General features: G+C 36.3%; 1 long non-coding RNA gene across 1 annotated transcript; it reads right to left on the bottom strand.

Moving 5' to 3' along the window:
* Positions 1-7126: 7126 nt before the first annotated feature.
* LOC136224116 (uncharacterized) lies at positions 7127-10934 on the bottom strand. Its single transcript, XR_010686288.1, has 4 exons — positions 9599-10934; positions 9334-9513; positions 9031-9208; positions 7127-7563 (listed from the first exon to the last, which is right to left on the bottom strand). It is a non-coding gene; the product is annotated as an uncharacterized lncRNA (long non-coding RNA).
* Between the last annotated feature and the right edge of the window lie 842 nt (positions 10935-11776).

Consider the following 11776-nt stretch of genomic DNA (forward strand, 5'->3'; position numbering starts at 1 on the left):
CTCAGGCATGTGTGCGAGGCGTCTATGCCACAATTCAATTGCGTTTTCATTCTCCACTGCGTTGATCGCCTCCTGAGAGAGCTTTGTATGTATAAGATACAACCTTGAATAGTTTCTGCCTCTTGCAATCACCATCAAACCTTTGGTGAGCTTCCATTGGCCATTGCGGAAGGTATTACAGAAGCCTTCTTCATCAAGCTTGTCTACGGAGATCAGATTCAGGCATATATCTGGAACATGCCTGACATCTTTCAATACTAACTTCATGCCATTCTCAGCTTCTAGGTGAATGTCACCTTTTCCCACAACTTTAGAGAAGTTGTCATTTCCCATCCTTACAACACCGAAATCTCCTGGTGTGTAAGATGAGAAAAATTCCCTTCGAGGCGTGGCATGAATCGTAGCACCACTATCAATCACCCAACTAGTCTCCTGGGTTACAAGATTGATAATATCAGCATCGTAGACAATATTGAACTCGGCAACAACGTTTGCTCGTTCATCGTCGGTACTGTCATCTCTCTTCTCTTCCTTGCCTTTGCTTTTCTCTTGCTTGAGCTTCCTGCAGAATCTTCTAATGTGGCCTTTTTTCTTGCAGTGATGGCACTCAACATTGGCATACTTGTTGGATTTTCCCCTGTTCTTGCCTCTGTCTTTGGATCCTCTAGCTTCGCTCCTTCCTCTGGAATTTACAACCAGAACATCTGATTGTGGTGTAGAGGCTCCTTGCATCATGCGCCGCATCTCTTCATTTAAAATTCCACTGTTGACAAACTCCATGGAAATTTTGCCATCTGGTGCTGAGTTTGAAAGTGAAATTCTTAGAGTCTCCCATGACTCCGGTAAGGAAGCCAGCGTTAGTAAAGCAGTGAGCTCATTTTCAATTTTAAGCCCCATGCTAGAAAGTTGATCCACAATCCCTTGGAACTCGTTCAAGTGATCTGCGAGAGAAGTACCGTCTCGATATTTTAGTTGAATCAACTTGGTCAAATAAAATAATTTGTTGTTGCCGGTCTTTGAGGCGTACAAATCCTCGAGCTTATTCCACAACGTCCGTGCATGAGTTTCACCAGCAATGTGATTATACACATTATCGTCAACAAACTGTCGGATAAATCCGTAGACTTGCTCATGCTCGAAACCCCAGTCTCCATCCGACTTGTCGTCGGGCTTGTCTGTCCCGAACACCGGAAGATGCATCTTCGTCACATATAGGAGATCCTTCATTTTGCTTCTCCATATGTGGTAGTTTGAGCCATTTAGACTGACCATTTTGCTTGTCAATTTTGCCTCCATGTTGACTAGGCTCTGATACCAGTTGTTGGGAATAAACGTGGAAAATTTATTCCGTAAAAATATTGACGAGCAAAATAATCAATAAAAATAACACCGATAATTTAACGGACTACGTTCACGAACAAGTTTGAGAGTAAATTCTTCCACTATAAAATAGTAGGCGTACAAAGAGGGCGTTCTCTAGAAACTTTCTAGAGTTACAATGAGATAAAACCAAAATAGTAGCACTTAGGTGTTTCCCGAAAAACCCGAAAATAATTATCTTTACTATTTTGTCTCTCCCCCGAAATGATTAGACTACCCTCAAATTACTAACTCTCAAAATAAAGCTCTCATCTCAACTTCCGCAAACTTAAATTGAGAACTCTCACCTCACTTCTTCTTACACTCCCTCAATATCCAAAGATATAAATATATAATATCATCCCTCTTTGGCATTTTGCCAAAGAGGGGGAAGTCAAAAGTCATGGGTGGCGCCGAATTCGGTGCCACCCTAATAAATAGTTTTTGACTTTTTTTTTTAATATACAAATTACATAAAAGATTCCCTAATTAATACAAATTGTACAAATGATCCCTCATTTAATTGGGACTTTAAACTAACAATTCTCCCCCTCCCGATTATATGAGGGTATCGTAATTCCTGCAGCCATTCGACAAGTATTCGAACTTCTCCCTTGGTAAGATCTTCGTTAACATATCTGATCCATTTTCATCTGTATGGATCTTCTCACGCTGTAATAATTCCATCTCTAGCACATCCCTGATCCAATGATATCTCACATCAATATGCTTTGATCTGGAATGGAAAGAGGAATTCTTTCCAAGGTGAATAGCACTCTGACTGTCACAAAATAACTGATATTTTTCCTGACGGAAGCCAAGTTCGTTAAAGAACTTCTTCATCCATAATAGCTCTTTACATGCTTCCGTTGCTGCAATGAATTCTGCTTCAGTCGTGGAAAGTGCGACACACTTTTGTAATCTTGACTGCCATGACACAGCTCCCCCTGCAAATGTAATCAGGTACCCTGATGTAGACTTCCTTGTGTCAGTATCACCAGCCATATCCGCATCTGTGTAGCCAACTAGCACTGGTTCGGTATCTCCAAAACATAAACACATTTTTGAAGTACCGCGAAAATACCTGAATATCCATTTAACAGCTTCCCAATGTTCCTTTCCTGGATTTGAAAAGAATCTACTCACGACACCAACCGCATGTGCAATATCCGGTCGTGTGCATACCATGGCATGCATTAGACTTCCGACTGCTGAAGCATATGGAACTCTGCTCATTTCTTCCTTCTCTTTCTCAGTAGAAGGGCTCTGCTTGGAACTGAGTTTAAAATGATTAGCAAGAGGACAACTAACCATTTTAGATTTATCCATATTAAACCTTTGCAGTACTTTCTCAATGTACTTCTCCTGCGACAACCATATCTTCTTGGCGCTTCTGTCTCGAATAATTCTCATGCCAAGAATTTGTTTTGCTGGCCCTAAGTCTTTCATGGCAAAAGACTTGCTCAACTGTTTCTTCAGATTGTTAATTCTGGAGATGTTCCTGCCAACAATCAACATATCATCCACATAGAGCAATAAAATAATGAAATCATCATCAGAGAATTTTTGAACGAAGACGCAGTGATCTGAAGTAGTCTTCTTGTAGCCTTGCTCCCCCATAACTGACTCGAACTTCTTATACCATTGCCTTGGTGCCTGCTTTAAGCCGTGGAGACTCTTCTTTAGCTTGCGAACATAATCCTCTTTTCCATTCTTCTTGAAACCCTCTGGCTGCTCCATGTATATTTCTTCTTCTAAATCTCCATGTAGGAAGGCAGTCTTCACATCCATTTGCTCAACCTCCAGGTTCTGACTTGCTGCTAACCCCAGCACAGTACGAATGGATGTCATCTTCACCACCGGTGAGAAAATCTCGTCAAAGTCGATGCCTTTTCTTTGACTGTATCCCTTTACAACCAGTCTAGCTTTGAATCTTGGTTGTGAGCTAGCTTCTTCGTTCTTGATTCTGAACACCCATCTGTTCTTCAAAGCCTTCTTGCCTTCAGGTAACTTCACCAGCTCAAAAGTTTTATTCTCATGCAAGGATTTCATCTCATCTTGCATGGCCTCGATCTACTTTTGCTTGTGTACATCATCCATGGCTTCTTCAAAGCTTTATGGTTCTCCACCGTCAGTCACTAGGACATAATCATTCGGAGAATATCTGGTAGAACGTTGAATGGCTCTACCGGATCTTGTTCGAACTGGAGAACGTTCATCAACTGGTGGTTGATGGTGAACTTCTTCATCAGCATCAACTGGTTCATTCTGAATGGGAGCGTCTTGAGCAACTATCTCTAGTTGATCAATTTGAATTTCTTCTACAACCTGTCTTGGCACCGTTGTTGGAGGTACTAACTGAAGGCTTGGTGAACTAGTTTCAGGTCTAGAAGCATCTTTTCCAGACTTCTCAATGTCTTCAATTGTCTGGTCTTCCATAAAGACCGCATCACGGCTTCTGATTAACTTCTTGTGGACTGGATCAAAGAACTTATAGCCAAATTCATCTTGGCCATAACCAATAAATATGCACTCTTTGGTTTTGACATCAAGCTTGGATCTTTCATCCCTAGGAATGTGGACAAAAGCTTTACAACCGAACACTCGCAGATGTTTGTAGGAACAGTCTTTTCCAGACCACACCTTTTCCGGAACATCGTAATCCAGCGGGACACATGGTGAAAGATTCAGAATATAAGCTGCTGTGACTAGAGCTTCACCCCAGAACTCCTTTGGCAACTTTGAATGTGAAAGCAAGCATCTGACTCTTTCCATTAAAGTTCTGTTCATTCTTTCAGCCAACCCGTTCAACTGTGGTGTTTTTGGAGGAGTTTGTTGATGTCGAATACCATGCTCCTTGCAGTACATATTAAATGGACCAGTGTACTCTCCACCATTGTTGATGTCGAATACCATGCTCCTTGCAGTACATATTAAATGGACCAGTGTACTCTCCACCATTGTCTGTCCGAATTTAGAGTGTAAATGGACCAGTGTAAAACTTGATCTTTTGATTTTAGAGTGTATACCCATTGTCTGTCCGAATTTTTTCCTTTATCCCTAATGCTATTGTCATATATATATATATATATATATATATATGATGTAAAAGTCAAATATGTCTCGTATTAGTAATACTTAATTAAGATATATAGTCAACTAAATTTTATTGCGTCAATATTTTAGTTAGTTTTTTTTCTATAATTTCTATACGAAATCACATAATGTAATTCATTTTTTAAATCTTTTGTATTTTTATTTTCCAATATTATAATATAAGGTAGATGTGAAACCAACAAGATATCACCCGCAAATTGTGTTATTTAGTAATACATCTCTTATCCATTGATCAACATGGCTACTTGGGCTTTTTTTTTTTTTTTTCTTAAGAACATGGCTACTTGTCTACTTGTGTGTGAATGGATTTAGTATAATTTCAAAGTTTTCTTATTTTATACATTTATAAAAAAAAATCCATAATTACATATCTAAATTACTGCTTAATTCTAATATAATATTTTTTATTATTTTATTTTGAAAATAATTAACATTTAATTAACTGAAGTTTTTCTATCAGTCTGTCCTGCATAGACTTTTCAAATCAATCATACTAGATGTGAAATGTTAGTATAAAGTTGTGGATTTGAATCCATCCTCTTATAAAAACACGATAGAAAATAAAGACGTGATACATTCTAATCAACAATTTAAAAAAAAAATCTCATAATTATCCGATATAATACTTAATTCATATTATATGCGAACTATTATGATATATTACAATACAATGGCAAGTACTAATAAATTGTTTAACTTATAAAAATATATGATATACAATTATGAGATGTAAAATTATATTAGAAGTAAAATATAATATTGCCAAAGCAATGTGGCTTTATTTTATTTCCCCAATTTAGCATCACTGATCTGGAAAATAAATAAATTATTATCAAAAGATAGACTTGCTCTTGCTACTATAGGTCATAAATGCAAGCAATAATTAAGCAAGTATTAGTACACAAATTAACAATTAAACTGAGAATAATCATCAGATTAGAAAGAAGAGATTCAAAATGGAAACGATTCCTTCTCTGATCAACGATTTCAAGGAATCGTCTGTGAATACACAACAAAGGCTTATGGATAAACTCTCCGAGCTAAACGATGGTATTTCCATTAAGAGACACTCTTATGAAACTGAGCCCCCGTTTAGAATCCGATTTTATTCTCTGCTGTTGCATAGACTTCCGCCAGGTTCGGTGATCGAAATGGTTGAGTTTGCGAGGCAGGTTAAAGAGTCCGATGGGGAGTCAGATGAGGACGGCTCCGGTGAGTCAACTTCTACACATAGTAATCATGGATTTAACTCGAGCCCGAGTTTGAAATCTAAAGGTATTAAGCTGGATCCTCTTTTTACTAACATAAAAAGTCTCTTGTGAAAATAAACGACATTAAATTTTTTTAAAAATTGAAATTGTTTAGAAAATGACAAATGGTTTCTACATGAAATGGCAGGCTATGAGAAGCGAATAGGGCAGTTAGTCTCGAAATGCGGGTCAATCTCAACAGATGGTTTAGACTGTGGTAAGGAAGGGAAAAAAAACTGAGCCACTTGATGTAGTAGAATGGAAGGACGGAAGGAAAATCCTTAAGCCAATAGTAACAGTAGAATGGAACTACGGAGTGGCAAATTCTACGCCAGTAGAAGTAGTAGAATGGAATGACGGAAGAAAAAAACCCGGATTCAATCCTAAACTCAAATTCAAAGGCAACTCTAAACAACACGAATTAAGAATACATGCAGAAACTAATATATTATCAACATTATCTCCGACATTTAGTCCTACTCGATATTCATAACCTATTCCAATAGGATGTATCAAAATTATCTCTCTTACCACAAAACACCATTTTTTTAATGTTATTCCTATCTTTATATTAATATTGCATCAAGTCTTTTCTATAAATTTGCAAGCTTGCTCTTCAATCGCATCAAAAAAACTCTTAATCACTCCTTAAATCACTAAGAATCACATTTCTCTCCGTATACTTGAGAACCCTCTCTCCATTCATAGTGCCTTATTGTATGTTATTAATAATTACTATTGAATAGTTTATCGTCTCTCACTATTTATGTAACAATAAATAATACTTTTAATAATAAAATAATAAATAAATAAAGAGTATGATTCGTATTATTGGCGACAACATGTATTTAATACTCTTAAAAACTAAGTGTCCATTGTTTATATTACTAACACATGTGCAAATCCGGGCTAGCCTCGAGGAGTGAATTGAATGGCAGCCGCTCAGAGCCCCTCAACTAAGATAGATAAAGTTCAAATTTACCCCTATTGTTTTTTGGGAAAAGGTAAATTTACCTCGAATGCATAAAATGGTAATTTTACCCTGACATTTTTAAGTAGGATTATTTTTACCCCCACCAAACATAAAATTTTAATATAATGTTTTACGCAATTTAACTCATTATTATTTAATTGTTATATCAAACATTCTAGTAATAATTATGTCAAAAATGTTTATTGTGTTGTAAACACTTACAAATAATAAAAAAAAAACTAACAAAATATCAAAAATTAAGTTCATAATGTATAAACTAATCGCAAAAAACTACATAAATATCTATTATGTCATTATCATAATTACAAACTAGGTGACAAAATGCACGAAATTCTTTTAATTTATCGATAAACTTAATTGAAAATTTTGATGTGACATTCAAATAATGATCAAACTAGTCTGTTAAAATTTTCTCTCAGGTAGGGGGTAATAAGTTGTCCTACTTTTTTTTTTCGAATAAACAACTAATTCCCTCCTCCTGACTAAAAAACCACGTGGCTAAATCCCTCCTCCTTCACCCATTTCAATGTTGAAAAAAGTGTCAATGCCTCACTCTTGCACCGACGGTAGTCCAACCACAATTGCGGTTCTTGCTGCAACAAACCTTCCATCATTGTCTCTTAAAACAGCGCCCATCCCAACCTACATGGTGTCCCCAAAACAGGCTGCATCCACATTACATTTTAAACCGGAGGACGGCTTCCGCCACTTGACTTCAGACAGACCCACTACTGCCCCCAAAACACCACACCTTGCAGCAGCTCTCGTCTTTCTCCAATCCCTCAGAACCTCGGCAGCCACACTAATAGCTTGGAATGAGCTTTCCACTACATTCTTCCACCACTACCAAAAAAGTGGGTTTTAATAAGAGTGAAAAGTCTTATTAAAAGTCAAATTTTCCTTATTAAAACCTTTTAATAAGGGAAATTCCCCTTTATCGACCCCTTAATAAAAGCTTCCTTACTAAATATTTATAATAAGGGAAATATTTTTTTTATAAGGGTATTTATAATAAGTAAAAATCCTCTTATTAAAAATTATTTATAATAATTAAAAATTATTTATAATAATTAAAAATTCTGTTATTAAAATTATTTATAATAAGTAAAAATCCCATTATTAAAAACTATATATAATACTTAAAAATTCCCTTATTAAATCATAATATTTACTCTTACTAATGATATTTATTATTTAGACTAAAATTTCTAATAACAAAATAAATAAACATTTGGATTGAATGGAGCTATGATAGTATCAAATAGTATCCATGTCACAACAAAGCAAATAAAAAGGTAAATAAAGGCAAATCAGCAATATGACAAATAACATCCATATGTAGTGATATTGACCAAAATCTTTATCAAATTATATTAGATAATCGGAAAGCTAATGATAGTCACGCCAACTATATGGCATGCATGCAAACGGACTTGGTCCGTGTGTACACAACCAAAGGAGAAGTTCATACTATTGAGAAAAAATGGTAAAATCAGAAAAGAAATGCATAATTCTACAAATATTAGAACTTACCGAACCTGCAAAAGGCAAAACAAGATCATATGCTAAAATATAAACAGAATTAACCATGGACCACAGTTTGCCAAGTGTGGCATAAATGGTGCAAAAGGTATTATGCATTATGCCTATAGTTCCAAATGGAACAATTCTTAGCCATGGCACGAAAATAAAAGATATCAATACTGTAATCAGAATGTCCAAAACTTAAAAATTTAGAAAGTCTGACAGTAGAATTCATGGGAAAGTTTATCCAGTGCCATTAAGTCTTTCTTGGCAGTAAGGTCACAGTCCTCAATCATGGCCTTGCAACTACTATAGATGTGGATATTCTAATACAGATGAGACAATTAAATTGCAATTGTTACAAATGACCAATTCACAAAACAGTGCATAAAGTATCAAGAAAGAAGAAGGGACCAACCGAAAGTTTTTTTTTTACAAATACCATAACTTTGAGGACATTTATTATGCAAGGGCCTTCCAGTGCCAACATATTTTCACCGTGAACAAAACAAGTTATTCAACAATGTTGCTTCAGGTACTAATTCCCACAAGGCTAATCATTGCTAAAAGCTTGTTCTGTATGCCATATGATCTTCATTATGATAAAAATGCCATTTGTTTACTCTATAAACAGTTTTGCAGCATACCAAGTTCACCATTCGCACAGACACCATCCAAGTTTAGAAAAAGCATAACTTAGTGAAATCAGTTAAAAATCATAATAGATAGAAACAAATTTATGTGCCGAGAAAAACATATTTTCAGATAGTTGATGAAAAAACATACCTCATCAAACAATTGCCTTAATGATTTGATATTTTCAAATGCCTTGTCCTTCTTCTAGATCATAGAAGTAAGGTCCTTGATTTCATTATAAAAAACCTTCACTTTATCCCTAAGTCGTTAATTCTTCCCCAAACTTCTTGTTGCTCCTTTCTTACTCCATCCGAATAAGGACCCATAACTACAATAATATAAGTAAATTAGCAAGTCACTAGGCAATTCTGATTGTAACATAAATTAATCACAACTAATCCAGAAAAGCTACAAAAATTTAGCACAAGAGAGCCACAATTTAAGATTTCTTACTTTGACCTGGTCTTGTATAGCTTCTTTCTGGCCCATTGAATCCTGAATCTTTGCTCTCATATCAGCATTAGAAATCACTATGTCCTTTGACCCGTCAAGTTGTTTTAATTCTCTAAGGATCTGCTTCTCCTTAGTCAATGGGATGCTCTTGTGTTGTATACGACATTGCAAACTATAGATCTGCATTTATCAGAAACAAAGCAAGAGGTAAGAAACAGTGCAAAAAAATTGACTATGGCTCAAAGAAATAACTGAGGCGCAGTACCATGCTGAATTTCTACCAATTGGTCTGAGTTCATGTGATTTGGTAAATTCTATCACTATATTAAACACTTCTCAACCTGCTGGAACTTAGTTGGATGTTTCTAATTATTCGGGATCTTTTTGGCAGAAATTCCCGAATCGCGGTTCCTTTATGGGACTTGGATTAGCAGCATATCCGCTCTTTTCAAGAAGCAGATGGACAAAGGAAGTAAAATGTCACGCTTTGAATTGGAATCAGGAGCAGTCCCAGTGCCCTATTTCTCATGTGAACGAATCTCCTGCTATTTTTAATTTAATAGGAAGGTGTGTACTCTGATGCCACATCTTCACTCAAGCGGAAAGCCCCATTTCTTTGACATCGAATCTGATCCCAAAAATGGCTCGAGAAGGCACATCTGTGGGCATTAAAAGGACAAGTTTCAAGGGGAATGAAAGGAAAATGTTATCTTGGTAATACAATAATAGCATTAGGAGATCAGCTCGGGGAAATAATTTGAGATTTATATTGATCGGACTTTCATCAAAAGGTGCAATTTCAACAATGGCCGAAGCCTTCCCATAACAAAGAGAGTCTTCGTCTAAGCCACCGAGGGTAAGTGGTGGTCAGGTGTCCCCACTACCATATGAGTTGGTTGGAAAGGCAGATAGCCAAGGTAGAGGAGAAAAGCAAGGCAAGGGCCAAGCACGAAAGAGAAAGCAAATCAAGATTATTCTAAAGAAAAAGGGGGCGACTACACCTATCTGATAGAACAGTAGCAATCGACAAAGAGAAGGCAGTCGACTATAGAACAGAGTGGTAACTCGCTTGGCCTGAAGACGGAATCAACATCAAGAGTCCTTCCCTCCCTTTGATAAGATTAAGCTCTTCAATTTAATTCTTATTTGCCTTCCTACAAGTAGACATGCTCTTCTGGGTAAAATTAATGATATCAATCCCACAAGCATTTCATATACATAATTGCACCAATAGACCATTTTCATATATCATAATCTCATTTAGATTTGCATCAGAAAAGATAAATGATTAGTTGTAGAAGCAAATTTTAAGTTTAAGAATAAATCACATTCCATTCCATATCCTTTCTTCAGTAAAACTTCTAGGACAATGTAATCATGTGTTCAAACAGTAGAATGTGCCTGCAAAAAAAAAAGATTCTACAAGTTCATGCAAGTTGAGAAAATAGAGTGATATGTTCGTGTACAATTTTTAGAGAATTAACAACTGCATTAATCATGGATTTCCAAAATTGTATCTAATTTTGACAAGCAGCTTGTTACAATAAAACAGAGATTTCAATTTTTCCAGCAAAGGAAGAGGCAACACAAGGTAGGAAATAATTTTCTATCTCCTACATACCAATATCAAGTGGGTCATGAGTCTCAGTATCATTCTGAAACTTAAGCTCAGCAGAAGCAAGAGTTAGTGTGCTCCTCTCTCAATTCTGCGCTGTCTCATTATCTGCAGAATCACAAGATAGGAAACTAACCAGAGCAAAGCAGATTAGACATGTAAAACTGAATTCATTTTCCAAGATTCTGGTGAACAATTTTATTAACTACATGCATACTGTATTTAATGCTTGTACCACTTAGTGACTTATCGGAGTGGCGGTAATGCGAGCCAAATTGACTTCTTCTTAGTAAGGAGTGCTTGGAGAAAGAGTTATATTGATTGTAAGGTGATCCCTGGTGAGAGTACGACAACCCAACATAGAGTAGTGGTGCTAGATTTTCGAAGTAGGAAATGTATAAGAAAACAAACACCTCAAGTAGAGACTAAGATTAAGTGGTGGAAATTGCAAGGGGAGAATCAACAAAAATTTGTGGATGAGATGACCAAAAAAGATATTTGGACTTGCAATATGGATTCAGATATAGATTCGATATGGAATAAGATGGAGCATAGTATAAGGGAAGTAGCGAAGGAAGTTCTAGGGGAATCTAAAGGTAGCATGCCACCGGGTAAGGACACATCTTGGTGGACAGAAGAAGTACGACAAGCAGTAAAGAGTAAGAGAGAATCCTATAAACTATTGGGGAAATGTAGGAGTGACGAGAACTACGAAAAATACAAAGAGGCTAAAAGGGAAGTAAAGAAGGTCATACGAGATGCTAGAGCAAAGGTGAATCGGGATCTGTATACAAGATTGGATACGAAAGAAGGGGAAAGAGACATATA

The sequence above is a fragment of the Euphorbia lathyris genome, chromosome 3 (assembly GCF_963576675.1).
Source record: "Euphorbia lathyris chromosome 3, ddEupLath1.1, whole genome shotgun sequence".
Classification (NCBI taxonomy): Eukaryota; Viridiplantae; Streptophyta; class Magnoliopsida; order Malpighiales; family Euphorbiaceae; genus Euphorbia; species Euphorbia lathyris.